The sequence below is a fragment of the Saimiri boliviensis genome, chromosome 8 (genome assembly GCF_048565385.1).
Source record: "Saimiri boliviensis isolate mSaiBol1 chromosome 8, mSaiBol1.pri, whole genome shotgun sequence".
Lineage (NCBI taxonomy): Eukaryota > Metazoa > Chordata > Mammalia > Primates > Cebidae > Saimiri > Saimiri boliviensis.
The window spans coordinates 112,351,904-112,375,364 of NC_133456.1; the positions used below are offsets into that span (position 1 = coordinate 112,351,904).

Sequence of the window (23,461 nt, forward strand, 5' to 3'; positions counted from 1 at the left end):
CTTTTTTTTTCTTTTTTCTCTTAAAACTGTCTCATGGAAAAGGCACCATCTAAATAATCAAGACTTAACTTTCTGAAATGCCTTCACTTTGTAAACTTCATGATTTTTAAACATTTTATTTGTGATCATAACAATTACTCCTCTATAAGGAAATTCTATTTATTTTATATAGAATCCAGCAAAGGCACAAAAACATCAAACAAGGGAAGATTCTCCAACATTCCACATGATGGCAGAAGATCTTTTCCTTATTAAATAGTCAAAGCTTACCGGTTTGTATTATTCTATTAAATATAGCAAGATAAGCAATCTCCCATATTCTCTAAGCCATTTTAGAGTAATTTGTTCTCAGGACAAACCAGGAGCGATGTGTTTTCCTGTGTGCAAAACAAACAACTTGCTAAAAAATAAAATTATCCTCAAGTTTTTCTGAATAATATTGAGATTATGTAAACGGCTTTTCAGAATCACACTTAAAATGGGATCTTTTAGACGACATTTCCCAAATGTCAATAATCATTTTTGTCTCTTTATTGTTATTAATCACAACAAACAAATCCTGTGAATGCACTTATAAAACAGGCCACTTAGTAAAATCCCCCTTGCAAACAGAAAGCATCTTTGAGAACCTTTTTTTCAGATAATCTTTCTCTGATTTGTGATGTGGCTACCGTCTAGCCAGAACTCAGGAAAACAGTGGACCCCTTGCTCCACAACCCTGTTTCTAGGCACAGCTAACCCAGAATGCTGCCAGCTTTATGAAATACTGCTGTTTCCTGTCTAAGGGTACAAATGTTATATACATGCGCTGTAAAGTGGAGTTTCTGTACAATTCATAAATACAGCATTTCCTATTATGTCTTTGGGCTACCTAGTTGATTGTCTACCTCACTTTTTCTTATTTGTTCTTTTAATTTACAAATGATGATGAGATAGAGAAATGCATTAATTCTCTTCTTTTTGAACTTCTTAAGTTTAAATAGGGTCACTTCCACTATGTGCTGATAAAGGCAAGCAATGGCACCGTCTACTATACAAAGCTCAGATCATTATCAAAGTTATGTGTGCATTGTAACTTACCTACCTAGGTATGGTATTGGCAAAATACTAAATGTGCAAACCTTAGCCAGATAATGATTTACACTAGTGCCTTCATTTAACTACAAGGAGAAGCCCACCCTAGATATTAATAATACCTTCCATTTTTATTTTGCCTTTAGAGTGTTTACAATTGCCTTACATCCACTATGGCATTTGATTCTGAAATAAACCTTATATTCTGGCCATCATCATCATTTTACAAATCTTGTAACTGAGAATGAGAAGTTAACTTTTTTAGAATGAAATCATGTCCTTTTCAGGGACATGAATGGAGCTGGAGGCCATTGTCTTTAGCAAACTAAAGCAGGAACAGAAAACCAAATGCTACATGTTCTAACCTATAAGTGGGAGCTTAATGATGAGATCACATGGACACACAGAGGGGAACAACATATGCTGGGGCCTGTCAGGGGGAGGGTGGGAGAAGGAAGAAGCTTAGGAAAAATAACTAATAGGTACTGGGTTTAACACGTCAGAGATGAAAAAATCTGTACCACAAGCCAACATGGCACAGGATTACCTATGTATCAGATGTACACATGGACCCCTGAACTTAAAATAAAAGTTAAAAATAAATAAGTAAATTTAAAAATAAATAACTTTTTAAAAAAGAAGTTAACTTTTTTCCCTAAGATCATAGAGCTATTTGAAAGGACAGAAATTGAAATCACAAATTCAAGTTCTATTTTTATATCAAGAGGAGAATAACATCATGACTCTAGATAAGCACACACCTAACTAACAACGTTAGCTTTGTAGAAACTTTTGGCCAAGTTTATCTTCAAAGGACCTCACCATGGGGATGAGGATTATCATGTAATCAACTTGCTCCTCCATTCCAGTATCACCTTCGGAATGACCAAATGCAAGAACATGGAGACAGAATCTCTTTTCCTAGGTGAAGGTTCATTCTGAGAACCTCTGCCTGGGTGACGGTCCTCTTTCTCCATTTTAAGACCACACAAAGGGTCTTACCCGAGACCAGTCAAAACACAAAACAGGAGTTGCTTCTGCTGGCATTTTTGTTTGATACCATTGAAATACCCATGTCATGGAATTGTCCATCTCTTTATCAACCCTAGTGTTGATCTCATTGAAATGACACAAAAGCAACAAGTCAATCTCAGTGAGTCCTTCGGTAACTCCTCCAGGGACCTAAGCATAGTGTGGAGGTGATCATTTCCAACAGTCACCATGAAAAAGATTTGATGACATTTTCTCATGATCAATCTGTGTGATGAATTAAAGAGCTCTAAAGAAAAACAACAATCCCCAGTTGTCTACATGGAAACAAAGTATGAATACATATTAAATAATAATTATTATTATTTTTACGTTGGGGGTATTGCATCTGTTAATAAGCTAGGTGTAGCCATTTCACAGTGTGTGTGTGTGTGTGTGTGTATATATATATATATATATATATATATATATATATATTTCAGAACATCACATTTTACATGATAAAGACATACAATTTTATCTGTCAGTTTTAAAATGTGTACTCCAAATCCAGTGTGAAGAGACAAAACTAGGATTCAAAGCCACATTTGAACAATGGAAATGTCTCCTTAAAAAAGAAAAAAAAAAAAAAAACTACATTGCTTCTTTTAACTCTAATTATTTATGTCTAACATGAAGCGAACAAAATTAAGGGTGGCTTTATTTTTCTTTAAACATTTCCTTTAAGTCTTTCCACTGAATCTAAAATCCAAGAGATCCTTTCAAAGCTTCCTTTATACATGTTAATTTCTGCTCCAATTTCAATACTTTAATTTGAACAATTTTTCAGTGATTTCCACCCTCTTCTCAACTTAAACACATTTACTTATACAGAAAACATATCTTCAAAATAAGTCGAATAAATTGGAAAGATAAGTTATCTTATAAATTAAAAAACTGACATTTGTAAAGTTTAAGTGATGAGCTAAAAGGAATTACTTATAGTGTATAGAATAAAATATAGATATTTCTTGAACACAATCTTGTGATAACCACTTTCAAAATTACAACTCTGAGGTTTATCTATATTGTTTCTTTAATCAGCAGTTTATTCATGCACAGAGTTAGTAATATTCCTTGTACCAAATTATTCTCATTTATTTTCCATTTCATTGTTAATTGGTATTCTTTACATGTCATTAATAAACTTTTTTTTATTGCATTTTAGGTTTTGGGGTACATGTGAAGAACATGCAAGATTGTTGCATAGGTACACACATGGCAGTGTGGTTTTCTGCCTTCCGTCCCCTCGCCTGTATCTGTCATTTCTCCCCATGCTATCTCATCCCATCTCCCCACCCCCCCATCCCTCCCCCATTTCCCCCCAACGGACCCCAGTGTGTAGTGTTCCCCTCCCTGTGTCCATGTGTTCTCATTGTTCAACACCCGCTTATGAGTGAGAACATGCGGTGTTTGATTTTCTGCTCTTGTGTCAGTTTGCTGAGAATGATGATTTCCAGGTTCACCCATGTCCCTACAAAGGACATGAACTCATCGTTTTTGATGGCCGCATAATATTCCATGGTATATATGTACCACATTTTCCCTATTCAGTCTATCATCGTTGGGCATTTGGGTTGGTCCCAGGTCTTTGCTTAAATAATTATTTCTTATTAGAAAACATCAGTTTATTTGGCTCAGCTGCTATGCTGACCTACTCTTATATTGTCTTAATAAAGTGCTAACATAATTTTACAGAAGCAAAATAATTAATATTAATAAAGGTCAACATATCTGAGTAGTATGAATGCCAAAAGAGGTTAATCTCACTTATTATTTATTTGTGTATACTTTAAGGGAAGTTTGGAATTCGTAAAAGTAATTTGAACAAGTTCTATGTTCTCAAACACTTTTAGGGTTTGTTTGAATTAACTAAAGAAGTTCTTTCCTATGTTGGTTCTAGATTTTTAAAGCTAGAAATTCATAAAAGTTCATTAAATTTCCAGTCCAACTAAGATTTTCTGTTCAGGGAAATATGGCCAGAATCATGGAGACTTACTCAGAATCCCACAGTGTTAAAGACAGAAATGAGGCTAGAATCAAATTCCCTTGACCCTAGTCAAATTATTTTATTACTATATTATTTCATACATATTTCCAGGTTTATAACCTATGGGTTGTTTGTTAAAATATTATATAGATTTTTATAACTAGATTTGTAACACTCAGGAAAGTTTATGGATAAACAAACAAAAACAAAGAGAACAAAAACATCACCATTAGAACACAAGTTTCTGTCTGAAATACTAAGACTTGATTATTCTTTCCAGACATTCATTGTCAAGAAAAACACAAGAATTCAAGTAAGAAAATGAGAAGTACAGTATATTGAACCTTTTTCTCAATCCAGAAATCGGCTACCGTAAGTAATTCTAGCTCTTATTTCTATAGCATCTCCTGAAAAGAATAAAATCATGACTCTAGATAATAACATATCTAAATACTAATTTTAGCTTTATGGAAACATTTGGACAAGTTTATCTCCAAGCAGCCTCACTGGAATATCCCATAATTAGCTTTTTCTCTTACTGATCAGAGAAGTAAAATTTATGTCTGGAAATAGGGGAGACCCTGTCTCCATCACTGTTTTCGAGATTACAGAATTTAGCCAAATTGGATGACTTCCAAACTCAATGAGAGTTTTCTAGTTAAGTAGCAAAGAGGTCTCAAGGAAGCCTCTTTGATTTGTGTCTCACACTCACAAGGAAGCAGCAAACACTTCCAACAATCCTGCATAGTCATTTGTTTTACAGGTGAGGAAAGTGAATCGGAAAGTTTAAGTAACGTGCACAAGGTCACTTACATAGCTGGAGTTTATTGCAGGGAAAGCTGCATGTCTAATTCCAAAATAGTTCATGTCCTGTTTACTAAATTAGCATGCATCAAGATAAGATTATTCTCTGATAGTGTCCTTCGGGTTTGATTTTTAAGTATAATATCATAAATAATTTGAATACTTTTATTTTGAGCTAAATATATGTTTCTGTACTTAAAATCAGAGACCTATAAGAATACCCTGATTAATTATAAAATGCACCTTGGATACTTCATTTTTCTCTTTATCCTCTGTGTCATTCAGACATTGCCTTATCATATGAATTTATTACTGGAATACAAGAGTACAGATCAAAGAAACTATGAAGTCCTGTGATCATTTAAATTGTACAGTTGTACAGTTTGGGACTTTTTCCAGCCCCATATTTTTTGGCCTATTTACTAAAATTACATGCTTCAGATATTTTGTAATAACGTACTAATAACGTACTAATAACGGATTTTAACTTTTTAAAAAATTATTTAAACAAATTTGTTATATTTAAATCAAGATGTCCCCAAAGAATAAAGAAGTCATTGTTACTCAATTTTAAGCAATTTTTTTTAAAAAATTTCAATTTATTGAAAATAAATAAAATTTATTTATCTTTCTGGGCCACTAGTAAATTTGAGGTATAATTAGATTTATAAAACTGCTATGCTTTGTGTATCTTTGCATAAAGCAAAGTGCAACTGTATCTTTCCTGACAATATTCATTTTAAAAATGCCTATGTTGTGGTTACAAATTTGGGTTGATGTTCCATTGCATTCCCTATGCTGACCTTAGATCCTTTTGATGCAACAGGTATTTATTGAGCTTCTACGATGGAATAGAAACACAAAAAGAGAAGAGAAAGAAAGTAGCAGAGAGGAAAGGAGAGGAGATGGGCAAGGGGAGGGGAGGGGAAAGTAGAGGAGAGGAAAGGAGAGAACAGAGAAGGAGGGAAGAAGGGGAGGGGAGAGAAGGGGAAGGGAGAGGAAGAGAAAGAAGAGAAAAATGGAAAGTGATGGGATTTTGCTTTTAGATACACTTGGTGTGTATTCCCTAAATGTGTTATATATCACATTTATTTAGGTGAATTGGCCACTATTTTGGTATTTTAAACTAAAAGGAGCAAGTGTTACAATCATCGAAGTGGCAGTAAACATCATTAGTGGATGCATTTCCCAAGTCATACCTCTGAACAACAACCTTGTGCATGATCATAAAATTAGTGACTTTCATACACCCACAGGTCCTGACCAAGCAGGGAACTTGAAAGCAAACAGAGTACCTGTCTTCAATCCAAGAAGGCAATATTATATCTATATTGAAGAAAATTCAACTAAGAGACAATGCATGTAAGTAGCTTTCATAAGATCCCAATAACTCTCTTCAAACTCTGACTTGGTCGATATGAATAGAGAGGGAGTCCATGTCCACATACTACAGGTATTCATTTAAGTGAAAGTCCACAGAAGCTTCTATCTGCAGCATGTTTTAAGTTTCCTGATTTGCAGAATGGAATTCTGATACGTTTTATTACATGTCAAAATTGCATAGAATAAGAAATAAGATTAAGGTTTCTTGATTTTCATTTGGGTGCTTTTCTCCTTACTCCATACAAAAATGTGAAAGGGGATTTAAACAGGGGAGAGGGCAGCAGTGTGGATGGGTTGCCTGTTGAGTTTCATATCCTGAATATAACGATTACTCTGATTTGTCTACTCCATTTATGAACCATTCTCTTTTTAGTTATTATTGAGTTCTGTTTTTCAAACCAGAATAGGGACTGAGTATTAAATCAACTTGAATTACCCCAGTAACTGACACAATACTTTGTACATTAAAGATGTTTAATATGAGCTTTATTAATTACATTTTTAAAAGGCCATTACATATGATATTAAAGTTAGAATAATTCAATTCTCAAAACATGTATAATCAGTATTTTATTTAAAATATTAAAATAATTACAAGGAATTATATAAAAATCAAGAGATTTTGCTTAACAAAGTCATTTGCAAAAGAATTCTACCCATGCTTGAAGTTATTCACCTACATATTTCTAAACATTTTTTATTATTCACTTTTACAGTAGGAAACAGTGGACTACATTAGAAAATAAATGGCATTTAGTAATATACTAAAACTCAATAATTTTTGAGAAAAAGTTATTCAAATTAAAAAGTTTACTCTTTATAAGCAATATTTTTTACAATTTTTTAATTAAAATATTTTAAAATGTATCATATATTACTTGATTTTTTTTTTTATGTGGAGTTTCACTCTAGTTGCCCAGTCTGGAATGCAGTGGCATGAACTTGGCTCACCCCAACCTCCACCTCCTGGGTTAAAGCAATTCTCCTTGCCTCAGCCTCCCAAGTAGCTGGGATTACAGGCCTGTGCCACCACACCCAGATAATTTTGTATTTTTAGTAGAGACAGGGTTTCTCCATGTTGGTCAGGCTGGTCTCAAATTCCCAAACTCAAGTGGTCTGCCCTACTTGGCCTCCCAAAGTTCTAGGATTACAGGCGTGAGTCACCGCGCCCGGCCTGCTTGATCTTCTAAAACAGCATAAAGAACAGAATTTAGCATTTTTACTACAAGGCTCGGAAGACTTCATTATTCTTTTTTTTTTTTTTTTTTTAAATAATTATTTCTCTTCCCTTGAACTAAAATGTCAGCTATCACTTGCTGTCAGTATGTGGCTACCTCCCCGTAGATTTTGACTGATACTAAGTCTTGGTGACAGCACACCAGCTCAAGTCATTATCACCTTTCAAAACTGCCCCTTAGTGCTGCCCAGATTTGAATAACACACTTTTCTTCACTCTTCCCAAACTTTCCAACTTCCCAATTTCCTTCAGCCAGTAAACCCTACCTCCTTGTCCTACCACAAGTTGATAGAATGGCTACTACCTACTTAAACATTTCTTCAACTCTGCTGTAATGTGATTGGTTGGCAAAGGGCTAATGGAGTGGATTTTTCGCTTCCCTGGAAGATTTATAAATTCATAGTTAATACATCATATAGGGTGCAAGGTGTGAATCAAGTTCACCTTTTTGGCATATCTAACTGTTCAGTGTCATTTATTGAAAGACTCTTCTTTTTCACTAAATTAATTTTACACCACGGTCAAAGGTCGGATATCTCTGTATGTATGGCTCAATTTCTTGGCTTTCTACTCTGCTCCACAAGCGAGCAGTTTGACAGTATATCAGGATGGAGGTAGTCAGTTATTTTAATGAATATAATAGTATCCCACAAACTCAAAGCAGCGGTTCCTTTCTCACACAGGCAATTCCAATAAACTTGTTTTGAAGCACTGCCTTTAATTACTGGCTCCAGGGTCTGAATTTTTAGAAGTTATTTATTTATATATTAAGTGCTTAATATTGCTAACACCCAGGGCTTCCTTTAAAACACACAACGAGTATCCTTTTCATCTCTCCTCTAGACACAAGTATAGAAACTCATGTCTAGAGAGGGAATTGTGGGAATTTTAACTGCAGGTAAATGCTTATATTCTTTCAATTCCTTTATAGTGCAACACAAGATAAAGATGAATATTTTAGTGCAATTGAGAGCTGAAAAGAAATTTGAAGTAACATTGTTAAACATGTAACAGACCATGATTAAACATTAGAATCTCAAAATGATGTTTAAAGATGTATAGGCTTTGGAAAATCATTTCCAATGATGCTCTGAAGACTATCTTTCCTAAGGTAAATCCAGTCAGATTCCATACATAGTTTATATACATATTATTATGTACGTATCTTATAACTTATTGCATATCTATTACAGGTATTGATCGACTTACGACCTATGCAACTTACGACCATTCGGCTTTACAACCACAATCGCTAGCCACAACTGCTCCACATCTGGCAGCGCAAACGTTGCCCAGCTGGGTGTACAACATCATTTCACAGTACTATGTGAAATATGTACAGTGAAATGTACATCATTTCACTGTACATACAGTGTACTCAACTTACGACCAAATCGTGTTACGACCAGTCTGCCTGCCCCAATCGTGGTCGTAAGTAGAGCACCAGTTGTAATTCAGCATGCATTTGAACATGCATTTAACAGTAACCCTCAAATCTGATTAATTCAGTGATTATTAAATATAATGAAAATCTACAAAAATTTTATCCAGCACTAAATATAAATTTACAATTTAGATGACAAATTTGATAGCGAATAATACATAGCTTTCCCTTTTCCTCAAATTTCATCTCTAGTCTTCTATTTCTATAAAACTTTGAAGTTTTATAGGTGTCTTGGAAAAAGCATTGTACTTTAAATGTATCATGTAAAAATAAGCATACAATGTTAGACCACACGATATCATAGACATAAAGATTTTTACAGTAATATGCTTTACAGATGAAAGCACTGGTGACCAGGATCATTAATTGACTTGATGAAGGATACAGACAGTTAATAAATTGATAGAACTGGTAGCCACACCTCCACACCAATGTTGTTTCCCCTTCAAATGAAGGCAATAAGGAACTAATTAGAGATTAGGTTGTTACCGATCTCTGCAATCTCAAATGACACTGTTTAACCCTTAGGATTGTAGAGATTGGTAACACCCTCAAGAAGATTCTCAGGAAACAAAAGACAATGTACACTTGAGTATGGAACCTATAGGTTCAATATTATGTGTTTGGGAAAGTGCTGCAAGTCGAAGTGAGGTTAGTTAATGGAAGAAGCAGCAAAGGAAGAGGAAGAGGGAGAAGTAGAAGGATGTGGGAAAAATTAAAATCAAGATCTCTTTGGATTGAGGCAACCAGTGAAAGACCAGAAAGTGGAGGCACCTGAGATCACGCTTGAAAATGGAAATTTGAAATCTGAGAGCAGAGAAGGAAAGCCAACAAGGAAAACGTTTGTGCCAGGAAAACTAACAAGTGTACAGATGAAGAGGCAAGAAGGTTACGGCAAATTACCCTGCTGCTTTTTGCCACACTGCCTTCTCGCTGACATCTTCGTTCCCCGGCAACCTTGCGCTTTGATGATGACTTTCTCTGCTTCCATGGAACTACTGCACTTGGCCTATGGCACAAGGCGCTTCCTCCAGGCAACACTTGCAACTTGGGAGAGGGCTATTTTTCATGCATCTAGTCCATTGCAATCCATTTGTGCTTGAGGGGGAAGATAGAAACTCTGTTTTATTATCTGCACTCATGAAAAACAAGTTTCATGCACCATTCCGAACACTTTTCTTTTTTCTATTTTTATTTTAGTAAAGGTGGGGAAAGCTTTTAGTGAAAGTCATCCACATCTCAACTCTGGTAACATTAACATTATGGCCTGGCTACTTTCCAGCATCACCGTGATAGAAGAAAAGCACCCTCCAATTTAATAACTAAATTAATTTTTCCTCCCTCCACAGCATGTGCAATTATTAAACTCAGAAAGATCTTGGCAGCCTCTTGCACTGGTAAATAAAACGTTGCATTCTCATCATATGATTAATTAATGTTCCTGATTCAAGGAGATACGAAATCGCTTTACATGCCTTGTGTTATTGAATAACTCTATGTGCATTATTACTCAGGCACTTTTTATATTTATGCAGTTAAATTGCAAGAAATAAACCGCAAAGGCCTAACATTATTCTGCAGCACTATGTCAGTTACAGAAAATTAAACTTCTTCCCCTGAAAGGGAAAGAAGGAGAAAGGCAACAGGGCAGGAAAAAATAAAAAGAAATGCGGAAAAAAATTAGACTTAGCTGATCGACTGCGTTCAGGAATCTGTTTGACTTCTTTCTTGCCCATGGTTTGCAAACTAATTTAGCAATTTCTCAATGACTTATTTCCTTATTCACAAGTCACGAATAATAGAAAAATAAACATACAACAATCAAGAAACCTACCTGTGTGATCCTGAGATGTTACAACTTTTTGGTCCCCGTATCAACAGCCAGAAAGTGGTTTTCTTTGGGTTTCCAATAACAAACAATTCTCCAGGTCCGAGTGAGTATAAACGGGGTGCTTTGTTAGATTAAACTCACAAAGTCTTATTCATCACTCACTTGCGGAATATTCTGAACTCAGTAAGAAAGGGGGACATCATGCCTTCAAATACGTTGTCTCAAATGTTTTAAAAAACAAAACAAATTACAACAAAAAGGACAATTTTATGCCACTTTGCTTTCCTTTCTCTTCAAGTTCAGAATTGAATTATCATGGTTATGTATTCCTTCCAAAAGGAGCAAATCACTTTCTCACAGATAACCAACATAGCAAGTCATTCAAATAGAAAACTATGATGGCACATGCCTGTAATCCCAGCTACTTGGGAGGCTGAGGCAGAAGAATCTCTGGAACCCAGGAGGCAGAGGCTGCAGTGAGCCAAGATCATGCCATCCACTCCAGCCTGGCTGGGCAACAGAGAAGAGAGAGAAAGAAAGAAAGAAGAAAGAGAGAGAGAAGGAGAAAGAGAGAAAGAGAAAGGAAGGAATGGAGTGAGGGAGGGAGGGAAGGAAGGAAGGAAGAAAAAAAGGAAGGAAAACAATCTATCCCAGTTTTCCGAGAAACCCATTGTCTCCCTCATTAGGGAGTTGGGATTTCATCCCTTCAGACTTGAGGGGACATTCGTGTGTTCAAGAGCCGGGCTGGGTCCACCAGTGAAGAACTCATCAGACCCAGGAACCATCTCATCACGTCAGATGACGAACTGCCCCTGCAGAAGATTAGTAGAGAAAGAAATTCAAGGAGAATGACAAATCATCTTGCAAACAGAAACTGAAAAAAACGTCTAGAAAGTAGACAGGAAAGAGTAACCAATATGTGTAATGTTAAAGAAAGAAAGTGCATTTATCTATTTTTAAAGCACTTTCCTCGTCCATCTTCAATATAATATGCAACATACGATCACTTTAATTTTGCTTTTTACCAAATAGAGATGCTTTCAAAAGAAAGAAAACCCCATATGTAAGTAATAAGAAAGAAATAGACCCTGTCACTCCTGAATAATCCAGGAATCTGCTAGAAAGATTTTCAGAATCCTACACTCACAAAACTCTAATATTTAAACCTTAATGTTGCTTTCCAGTTAAACTCCTAGAGTACTGATGAGGATTATTGAATTGAGCTTTGGGTAATTTGCAACAGTCACAGAAGGGAAAAATGATTCTCGGTAAAGGACAATGACAGTCTCAGGCCCCTCTTTCCCCATTTCTTAGTTAAGTTACGCTTAACGAAAGCACAGACTCTTGTAAGCACACAGCCCTCACAGAAATACTGTGTTTCTCGATATTAAATACACTTTGCTTTTTATTTTTGTTTCCTTCTAATCCCCCATATTTTGTTTGCCTTTCCCTTAAATATGGAGTTGAAAATATTTCTGCATCTTCTGAAATAGCTCATGTATTTTTAATCACTTAATTTTAATAAACTATAGAAATAAAAATATAATTCAGGTATTAATATACTTATTTTCTCCTACTTTTTAAAAATGTGCATGTCATTTCGAAAGTCACTAAGAAGTGAAAATTCTGACAACATTGTCTAATGCTGGGGCAGGAAATTTGAGTCTATTTTAAATTTAAAATCCGAATTGCTGTGTGACATGGTAGAAATTTAACTCTTTCTGACTCACTTTCTCTCGATTATAGAAAGTAGTGCTTACTTCACAGGGAAGCCGAGAAGGTTAATATGATGGAAAAGGAGTATTTATTTTTCTCCTGGAGAAATAATATGTTCTCAAAATGCTCAAAATTTATGAATTATTATTAATCATGCTTGGAAAACTATCATAACAGTAGAAATAATTATATTTAGGCTTTTCTTCCATTTTACCAAAAAGGCATTTAAACTAAGATGATAGGTCGTCACGTAAGTATGACCCAAGACATGGAAAATAAATAATTACATCCAAATCCCAATTTGTGATACCGTTAGTTATTTTTCTCCTCTAGAAAAATGTATTTAATTTAAAATATGCAATGATATACTAATACAGTACACCAAATCATAATATATATTATTTATGGAAAAAAAAATGGTTCTGAAAGTCAAATTTTATTAAACAGAATTAGTCATATTAGTACTAGGGAAACGGGTTTGGACGTAATTCCCAGTCAACCAAAGAGTGCAGTGTTCACTAAGAAAATAAATTTAAGAAAAATAAAAACCCACTGGGGAAAATTCTGCTCCCTTTAGTATGCAGAAAGCACAGGCTGGAAGTAGCTTCACCTGCCAGTTGTGATTAATTTACTATTTCTTACAATGTCTCACTTTGATTATTAATGATAATGATTTGATTTATGAGTCCTGTTCACTGAATATTCTCAATTTCCAAAGATGTACTCTTTTGGGGGGAAAAAAAAAGGAGGGAGGGAAAGGTGTTGGGGAGATAGTGACTCAGGTAATGGAATATGGCATCATTTACCTCTTGACTCTAGTTCAAATCTATCTCCCCATGACTTCCTAAGGTGTGCAAGGAAATCTAGGTACTGAGGCAGAAATATTGTAAATAATGAATGAGAGAAGGATATCATGATCCCACCTCTGTTCTGAGGTTTTGTCTCTGTGTGTGTTGTTGGAATGAAGAACATCTGAGACCAGGGCTTCTGAATTTCAAGGCTTTTCTCCATGCAGAATTATAACATGTAAACTCTGCCACTTGAATTGCATATTAGTGTATTGCCATTCATGCATATATTAAGAAGCTGAGATTTTTTAAAACTGTGAAAAGATGCTAGTTCTCAGAAATGAATTATAGAGAATTAAGGCAATTAGAACTCCGAGGGGCAATACCCAATGCTGTTAGAATCTTGTCATCTCTACCAGCCGACCTCCTCATTGATCACAGAAAAGAAAATTTGGTCGAAATTAATTTGGTGCTTTTCACAAATGCAAAAATAACTCAGGAATAATTGATTTTTAAAGGTTGAAAATTACAAAGGCTCTCATATTCCTTGAGAAATATCTTCTAGGAAAATAAGTGTAAGAGAGAAAAATAATGTAATCATCTTTGCCTGGATCATACCCTCCCCTGGGAATCTGAGGACCTGAAAAGATTTCAGAGCCTTCAGCTATCTCTGTGAACTACTCACCAGGAGTTTCAGAGCCTCTGGTCCCACATTTCTTAACACATGTATTAACTGTAGCTAATCTTATTATTAGGAGCTTTCCAGAGGATAAGCACCTCAGATATCTGATCTCATTTAGTCCTCACTACAAAATAATGAGAGAAGTACTATTATCCCCTTATACAGATGAGGAAATTGAGGCTCAGAGAGATTAAGTGACTGACCCAGATCACTAAGCAAGTAAGCAATGCTGACCCTATAGCAAAAGCACGGTGTCCAGCCTCTTTATCCCTTTTATTGGCATGGCTACACGCTTCACACTTTACTCTAAAACCATGCTTTGTCATGATGGATTCTGTCTCCTGCTCTCAAGAGGAAAACCCTGTTGCTTCGAATGAGCTAAAAATGAGGGTGGCAGCTCTCACCATTTGGTGGCCAATAAACAGCAACAGCTACTTTCCTAGATTGTGATGAGAGTCTGGGAGGCCTCTCAGTTTCAGAAAAGGATCACTCAGTATCTGGAACTTGTTGAAGATCTCCTCTTATGCCCGCATCTGAAAGCTCTGTACCTAGAGCCAGCCAAAGTGTTAACACTGACAAATAAAGCCCTGGCTTGCAACCCGCAGAGCGTTGGTTCTCACCTGGAGGGCTTCTTTAAAATTCAGTGACCTGGGACACATTCTCAAAGACTCTTTAAAGTCTTTAAAATTTGGGGAACTTGGCCGCTTTCCCAGATTTATTAAACCTGGAATCAGGTTCCCAAGCCTTCATGTTAAGTAAGTATCCTGCAAATTGGGCTTCTTTTATGAGTGAAACAGATCCTCTTCAAAGGCTGTGCCACTTTGTCCCAATAACCTCTCCTTGCGATGTCTCCCACACTTACTTGAAGAAGGACGAGAGTCTAACAGACACCCGAGTTTTCAGAGTTCTGTCATCCTATACTCTCAAAGGGTATTCCCGTCCACTTTCCTGCTTTGAACAACCCATGGCTATATGACTGATTTCCAAAGTTTTCTTTCCATCGAGACTCCTTGCTCTGTTCAGACACATATGCAACTGCCAAGTGGCAACTTCACTTAGGTATTGTACTAGAATATCAAAAACCGCATTTCGAAACTACTTACCTATTTTCTAGGTCTCTTTTCCCTCCCATATTCCCCTTTAACACACTCCTATAAATCCCCTTCCACCTAGAAATTGGAAACTCTTCCTGGTGTCCTATACCCTTATTGCCTACATCAAATTAGTCCCATTGATTCTAATATTTACTTTCTAAATAGTTCTCAACTCCGTCTCACCTTTTCCATTCAATTCAGGTTGCCACGCAGGTCTGTATAACCTGTCACATAGATTGCAGTGATAGAATGGTCTTTCTACCTTCCTTCGTCCTGGTCCTCTTCAAAATACTTGTCCTTACCAAATATTAGTATTACCAAAGGAATCTAATGTGCTGTGTTTCTCCACCTTTAAAGTCTTCTCAAGGCTCCAAACTCTCAAGCAGAAATTTTAACCCTGCCTTCTTCCCTGACCGAAACTTAACGAAACTCCTTTTTCACACATGACACTGAGTAACTCAACATTCGCATAAACTATGCTCCATGTCTTTTCGTGATATTCTCTGCTTACCCATTTATCATGCCCTCAATAGGAGGTAACTTAAAGTAGTATGAAGTACTTTAGACTCAAATTACCCAAAGTTCTCATCTTCCAATTTTTTAAAATTTTATTTTCTCATTTTTCAGGTTTTATGTAATGTACCATATGTTACGGAAACAAAATGTGACATGATTGAAGTGTATGATATTGCATCCATATCTCTGTAGAGCTGTGAGACTCTGGGTGAAATGCTCACCCCTTGGTCCTTCCATTCCCATGTCATGATTTAAGTGAATTAAACTAGACTCACTGATCTCTGAGTTCTTGTGAGGCACAGACAATGGGCACTTGTCGATAATTTGGGGTTCAGATGTACCATTTACAAGGCACTTTCACAATCATCTTTGTCTCTTATGATGACTCTGTTCAGTAAGTACATTTCTCACTTTACAAATGAAAAAATAGACAAAATGTTTAGGCAACTGGTTTTCAGTAACAGGGTCACTAAGTGTGGCTTAGTTCATTTATAGAACTGTAGGAGAATTCAGCACCTCTGACTCCTAGCACTCCACCCTAGGGATCTTCAATAGGCCTACTGGTCTCTACGGATAATTCATATATTGAACTGCATTCTTCAAAGCTAGAAGAAAACAAACCAGAAAAAATTAACACATATATACATGTATATACATATATGTATATATGTGTGTGCACATGTATGAAGTACTTTAGGCAACACATACATGTGCACACACATATACACATGTATATACATGTATGTATGTATTCATGTATATATGTGTACATACCAGATGTATACACAATATGTATATACAATATGTATATACAACATGCACATACACACCAGATGTATATATAATATGTATAGGTGTATATACATGCATATACACATATATGTATATAAACACACACAGTTACTTTAAAAATATATGTATATATTTAGCACATTGTCAAGAGATAGAAGGGGAGATGGATATATTTATTTATAGTAAAGACTGCCGTTACATAGAAGATATTTTTTCTATAGCAGACATATTTACATTTGAACTTAAAACTAGTTATTTTAGTCAAAAGAGATATATTTTATGGTATCATTTCAGGCACCAAAAATATGGGGGAAAGGAATATTTCAACAGCCTTTATATTTCCTCACATAACTTTTAAATATCACTATTTGAATTCACTTTATTAAGCCCTCAACTAGAGGTTTTATTTTCTTCATAAGAAAAAAAGCAAACCCCAGAAGCTTGATAGAAAAGACCAGAAACAGTGCCTCAGACCCCTGAGCAACATGATGAAACCCTGTTTCTACAAAGCATAAAAAATTAGCGGGGCCTAATGGCACATGTCTGTAATCCCAGCTTCTCGGGAGGCTGAAGTGGGAGGATCACTTGAACTCGGGAGGCAGAGGTTGCAGTGAGCCAAGATAGTGCCTCTGTACTCCAGCCTGGTTGGCAGAGTAAGACTTCCTCTTAAATAAAATAAGAGGAAAAAAGAAAAGGCTATCAAGGAATCAAAGGAGGGAAGGGAGAAGACTCTGTTCGATCAGCTTATCTTCTTGTTTCTTCTTTTTGAGGCTTTTGTGTTCTAGTGCTTATATTTCCAAATATCTGTAGAAATTTTGTCACACTCTTGAATCATGACTATTATGCTTTGTAATTTAAAAAAAAATACCTTGTTCACACTCCAAGTCCCATTGCTTCAGTTATATGTAGTATCATTATCCAACCCTGGAATTACTTCGCTTTACTTAATATTTCAAGCAGAGAACTAACTATTTATTTATTTATTTATTTATTCTTGAGGCAGAGTTTTCCTCTTGTCAGCCAGGCTGGAGTGCAATGGTGCAATCTTGGCTCACTGCCTCCTCTGCCTCCCAGGTTCAAACCATTCTCCTGCCTCAGCTTCCCAAGTATCTGGGATTACAGACACCCACCACCACGCCCTGCTAATATTTGTGTTTTTAGTAGAGATGGGGTTTCATCATGTTGGCTAGGCTGGTCTCGAACTCCTGACCTCAGGTGGGTGCTGGGATTACAAGCCAGAGCCACCACACCCAGCCTCAAGCAGAGAAATTAAAACACTAGAAACAAATTCGTAGGTAGAGATGTAGGGTATTTCTGAACTCAGCACAGAGTACCTCTCTCCTGACCTCCTATGGCTCAAGTGCCTTCCAGATGTTATTACTAACATTCCCAACAGCCATTTTAACATTATTTTTACACATTCGATGTGAATATCCATATTAGAAATATGATTTCAGAACACAGGCATTTGTGGAAAAAATACTAAGACTGAAGTTGACAGAATAACGTTCCTGCTTAAAATGAGCTTTTGCATATACAGCAGAAAACCAGGAGTGTCCTCAATGTGCTCTTCTATCCTATTAGCTGCATTCCCACGGGCCCCTGAAAAGGGAAATTAACACTACCTTCTCAGGAGACGAGGCACGGAGGACCCAAGAGGACCCGTAATAAGTTGCTAAACAAAACATTATCACATTTGTATTTAATTAATGATATATCTTTATACACCAATGGGTTTTGCTATATTGGAAAGCAAGTTGTAAAGGATCACAGCGTGTGGTATACAGACAAAATAATACCAAGTTTTTATGGGACATAGATAGTTTATGTTTTGTCCAATCATGATTTAAAGACAAAGACACAAAGCACAAATTTTCTTTTTCGGTCTATTGAAGTAAAATCAAAGAGAATTTTTGAAGGGCAAGATTTCACTGCTGTGTACTGGCAATCAGGCCCTCGTCACACTTAATGGGTGTTCCATGCCAAGTTCCCAAACCCCTGCGGGTGAAAATTTCCCCTAAAAAGACCTGGAAGGAATTCAAGGCTGCTAAAGGCTTGAATCAAACTTGACTTAATGTGTATTGTACATTTTTATTACCCTGAGATGATATAATTAACTTCTTAAATCATGTGAGAAAATTCTAAGCACATTATTAACAAATGATAATATTCCCAAACCAAACCAGTTTGGTGCTGGTCTCTCCAAATAAGAGAATAGAGTGGATAGCAAGAAGGCCAATGAAATGGCAAACATGTTCAAAGTAGGAATTAATATAAAGTGCCCTGATTCTTCTGAAAACCATAAGACTTAAGAGAAACAAGTTAGCCTCTGCAGGAGCTATGTGGTAAATAGAAATCCTTTTGAATTGTGCAAGAAATTCTAATGCATACTTTTTGGATATGTCATAAATTAACCAAAGTAGAAATAGTTACTTCCTAAAATAAAATGAATAGAGAACAATCTTCCAGGACGAATACCTATTTTAGCTTCTTAGAAAACAAGTTGAATCCTTATTCAGTGATAGTTGAAGTTAGCAGAATCAATTTAATAGTGTTTGGGAATAAAATAAATGCATGTTAACTTATATTCTTTCCTTCACCCTGTCTGAGTTCAACCAATCCTGAATATTAGAAACCAGTCTAAGGCCTGAGTGTGGTGGCTCACGACTGTAATTCCAGCACTTTGGGAGGCTGAGCTGGGCAGGTCACTTGAGGTCATGAGTTTGAGACAAGGCTGGCCAACATGGTGAAACCCCGTCTCTACTTAAAAAAAAAAAATGCTCGGTGTGGTGGTACACTACTGTAATCCCAGTTATTTTGGAAGCTGAGGCAGGAGAATCACTTGAACCCAGGAGGCAGAGGTTACAGTGAGCTGAGATCAAGCCACGGCACTTCAGCCTGGGCAACAGAGTGAGACTCCTCAAAAAAAGAAAAAAGAAAAGAAAAGAAATTGGTCTAAGAAGAAACTGTCTTAATTCTTACATTCAACTACATGCTATGAAATATTTTCAGCAAAACGTCTTTTAGAAATCTTAGAATTGAATATAAAGCTCCTAGTCGGAGGTGTATTGCCACTCTGGGTGGTTCTGACTTGTTGAGGAGGGCTGGGAGGATGATTGCCTTCTCCTCTCCTGACATTCTGCAGGCTGTGCTACCTGCAGGAAGAAGCAGGTTTTCTCCTGGAGCCCCTGTGTGAATCTCTGGAGGGCCGGCTTCCAACTGGAGGTGATGAACCATAGCTGGAGGCTGGTTAACCAAAGATCAAAACAGATTTTGTTTTGGCAAATGTCTTTGAAATCAAAACGTCGGAGCAGTTAAAAGTTATCCGTTAGCAGTATGTTAAGATGGCCTGGGAGTCCTTTTGCCGCACCTTTCAATATTAAATTTTGGCAGAAAGTGACTGACATGGTTAATAATGCTAATTGGTTATCCAGGAGCCTAACGCACAAGAGAGGTTTATTTTATATAATGATGAAAGAGAAGGAAAGGTCTTGTATATTTCTGCCTCTGTTAAAATTACATTGGCCGTATCTACGCAAGTACAAAGGCTGTATGTATATTGAAGTGTTAGAAATATGAATAAAATACAAGCCATTTCCACTCTTTTGAGTACCCTATTTCTCCCAGATTTTTTAAATCTGGTGTAAAGAAAGCGATATTGGACCTAGAACTAATGATTATTGGCTGAGGAAAACACATTTTACATAAGAAAAAATTTTTTTAATTGTATACATATTACAAGTTTCTCAATAGTTCATGGCATGGAACAGGTTGATTTGCAATTTATGGATGTTTTGGAAATCATCCATGAGCAAACTGTGTTCACAAATATTTCTGCACTATTTTAGTAGATAATAAAAAATATTCCCTTTTCCTAACCATTTCTTTATTCCTTGAAACTTGTGATCAATTCAGGTTGGTCAGAACTAGCCTCTAAGGTCATTAAGTAAGATAATATCTGATGCATATCTATGCAGTAAAGTCAGGACTTTAATCTTTCAGAAATAGGCAATAAAATATGCGATTATCATAAACTCACATCTAAACTGTCAATAATTCAGAGGCTTGAGCGATCATCTGGACAGTCTAGAAAGTCAATTTAGACAATTCAACAAACACATTTTGTACTAAATTTATTAGATAACTCTGCCTTGCCAATGTAGACATAATCCAAGCTCATCTAAATGTTCTCAAGGGATATCTAAAAACCTACATACAGCTCAGCCCCAAACTGACCATTAAGAACACGCATAAATTCACTAACTAATTGCATGAATTTCATTCTCAGGTGACATTACTAGTATGGTTTAGCAGAAAAAAAAAGTCACAACATTTTATAGTTTAAAATGGAGAAAAAATTGTGTGTATATTTTCCCCAGCTTTATTAAGGCATGGTTGTCAAATAAAATTGTATACTCTTATGATGTAATGTTTTGATGTATGTATACATTGTAAAATTACTAACTGAAGCTAATTAACAAATCTGTCGACTCACATACATATTGTTTTTTATGCTAAGAACATCTAAGATCTACTCCCTTAAGAAATTTCAAGCTTATAGTATGTGATTATTATCTGTAGTCACCATTCTCTGCAGTAGATTCCAGAACTTATTCTTCCTCTCCAATTGGAACTTACATGCTTTGACCAACATTTTCCCTTCCCCCTTCCCCCAGTCCCTAGTAACTACCATTCTACTTTCTGCTTTTATGAGTTCAACTTTTTTAGACTTCACATATAAGTGAGATGCCACAGTATTTGTCTTTCCATGCCTGGCTAATTTTATGGAACATAATGTCCTTCAAGTTCATCCATGTTGTCACATAGGACAGCTTTAACCTTTTTGAACCTCAGTTTTAGCAAAATTGTAGTCAATGTCTTTCCAAGCCATGAGGCAATTGATTTTTTACAGAGATTCCAGAATATTTCCAATTGAGGCTCCTAGATCAAAGGTTTTGCCACTGGTCACAAATAGAATGATGCCTATAACTACTTCAAAACCAGGAATCTGTGTCTTTACAGTGAATAGGGCTCAGATTCATTTTATTCAATCTATCAGATTCATTTTGTTATAATATGATGACTTCTTAAAACATAACATTAAAACCTAGTTTGAGACCTGTGAATTTTGCATGGACTGGACAGAGACAGCCATGAAATTAATCCCAAAATAAGGTTATACAAACTGTGTCCAATGTTAAATAATTCCCATGGAAAATGAGCTCACAAAAAATCATTAGTAAACACATGACAAATTCTAGCATCAAGAATGTAAGTGGACAGGTCCAATGCAAAAAGGAACTCACATGTAAGGAACTAGAGATAACATCCACATCTTAAAATGGCTTTAAAATAAATGTTCTGTTTTTTATTTTAATCTTCAGAGATTCAGAGGAAGGGATAATGTCCATCAAGCAAGCTCAAAATGATTAAAAAAAAAAAAAAAAAGAAAAAGAAAAGAAAGAAAGAAAGAAAAAGAAAATATTTCAAATATTTCACTAGTCAGTTGTTTGTTATAGGTTTCCAGAATGTGTGTTTTATTAGATTAAAGGTATTCTCATTTATTTCTAGGTTGCTTTGCTTTTTTCCCCCCTTCAAATCAAGAATGTACATGGAAGTGTAATGCTTTTCTACAATATGGGTAATATATTGTTTTTCTACTGTCATCTATTAATATTAAATTCTTGTAAGTTTTCCAGTATTGAAGCTTACTTCCATTCCTGGGTTAAATCCTTTTTGGTTGCAGTGCATTTTTCCAAAAATTGTTAGATTTCAATTTCTAATTTTCACTTGTAATAATATCCACATTTGATGTGTAGTATTTTTGTTCCATAACATTTTCCTTCAAGTAATATTTCCTCTCTTTCTCACATGTGAAACAAGTTATATAAGATAGGAGTTAAATACATATTGAAGATTGTTAGAACTAGCTTGGAGCAACTTTGAAATTAGTGCTTTGATATAGATAAATTTTTGACCAGTGATTCAATTTTTTTAGCATCTATTTAGACCTTTATCTTTCTTCCCACTAAATTCTTAGTTTTCAAGAAATTAGTTTTAAAATATAATACAAATTTGTTTCTAACATTCTCCTTGTTCCAATGTTTGCTGTATCTGAATTACGTCTTCTTTTTTCAGTATTCATAATTTATTCATTGTTTTTCTCTTTATGCTTAAGGAAGTGCTTTCTTTTATATTTGTTAATATTTTCAAAGACACTTTTATTTTTATGGTGTTTTAATTGTGTTTTATTTAATTTAATTCTACTTTTACTTTATTTCTACTCAATTTGGGTCACTAGGGGTTTTCTTCCAATCTTTCAGGGTTGAACACTTAGCTCATTGATTTTCTTTTCTTATTTTTTTTCTATTAAGTGCAATTAAAGCTATACATCACACTCTAAGAATATAGTTTCCTCTTACAAGCTTTAGCCTGCAGTGTTTTTATTGTCATTCCATTCCAATATTTTGTAAATGTTAGGATTTCTCTAATGACATAAATAATTTAGAAATATGTTGGCTTTTATTTATTTTTACAAAAAATATTTGGTTTTTTAAGGAAAATATGCTATATGTTTGTTATTGATTTCTAGTTGCATGGTTCTACTGGTAGAGATAGTATAATATGATAAATTATTGGTAATATAAAAATATCCTTACTTGGTGTTACAGCAAATGCTTCAGTTCTTTTCTTGAAAAGAATGTAGTCTATGTATGTCAGATGATACATCTGTTTGCCTTTTCTATAATTTTGTAGCTTATATTTGATTGCTTGATCTATAAGTTTATGAGAAAGATCTATGAGAATATTTTACTGTGACTCTGGTTTTCAAATTATCCTTTTAATTCTCTCCATTTTTATTTCATGTACACTGATACTATGTTGTTAGACATTTGTTAGAACCATACAATTTCTCAATTATTTTGTCACTAGAAAGGCATTCAGTTTTTAATTTAATAATTACTTACTTCATTTTACCCAAAATCTTATTTTTATGAAAAAAACAATTTTTGTTCTAAATGCCTCATTTTCCTTTAGGTTATATCTTATTATTTATTTACTTGTATTTGTTCCATGTTCC

General features: G+C 35.3%; 1 long non-coding RNA gene across 2 annotated transcripts in view; it reads left to right on the forward strand.

Moving 5' to 3' along the window:
* Nucleotides 1–12,540, forward strand: part of LOC141585459 (uncharacterized) — a 49,716-nt gene extending 37,176 nt beyond the window's left edge. Inside the window, exons 1-4 of one of the 2 annotated variants that reach the window (XR_012518978.1) lie at nt 3,272–3,313; nt 4,374–4,465; nt 6,154–6,259; nt 8,711–12,540. This is a non-coding gene — a long non-coding RNA (uncharacterized LOC141585459). Of the gene's footprint in view, nt 1–3,271; nt 3,314–4,373; nt 4,466–6,153; nt 6,260–8,710 lie in introns of those variants that run through there. The other variant, XR_012518977.1, reaches the window with a different exon arrangement.
* Nucleotides 12,541–23,461: the final 10,921 nt, after the last annotated feature.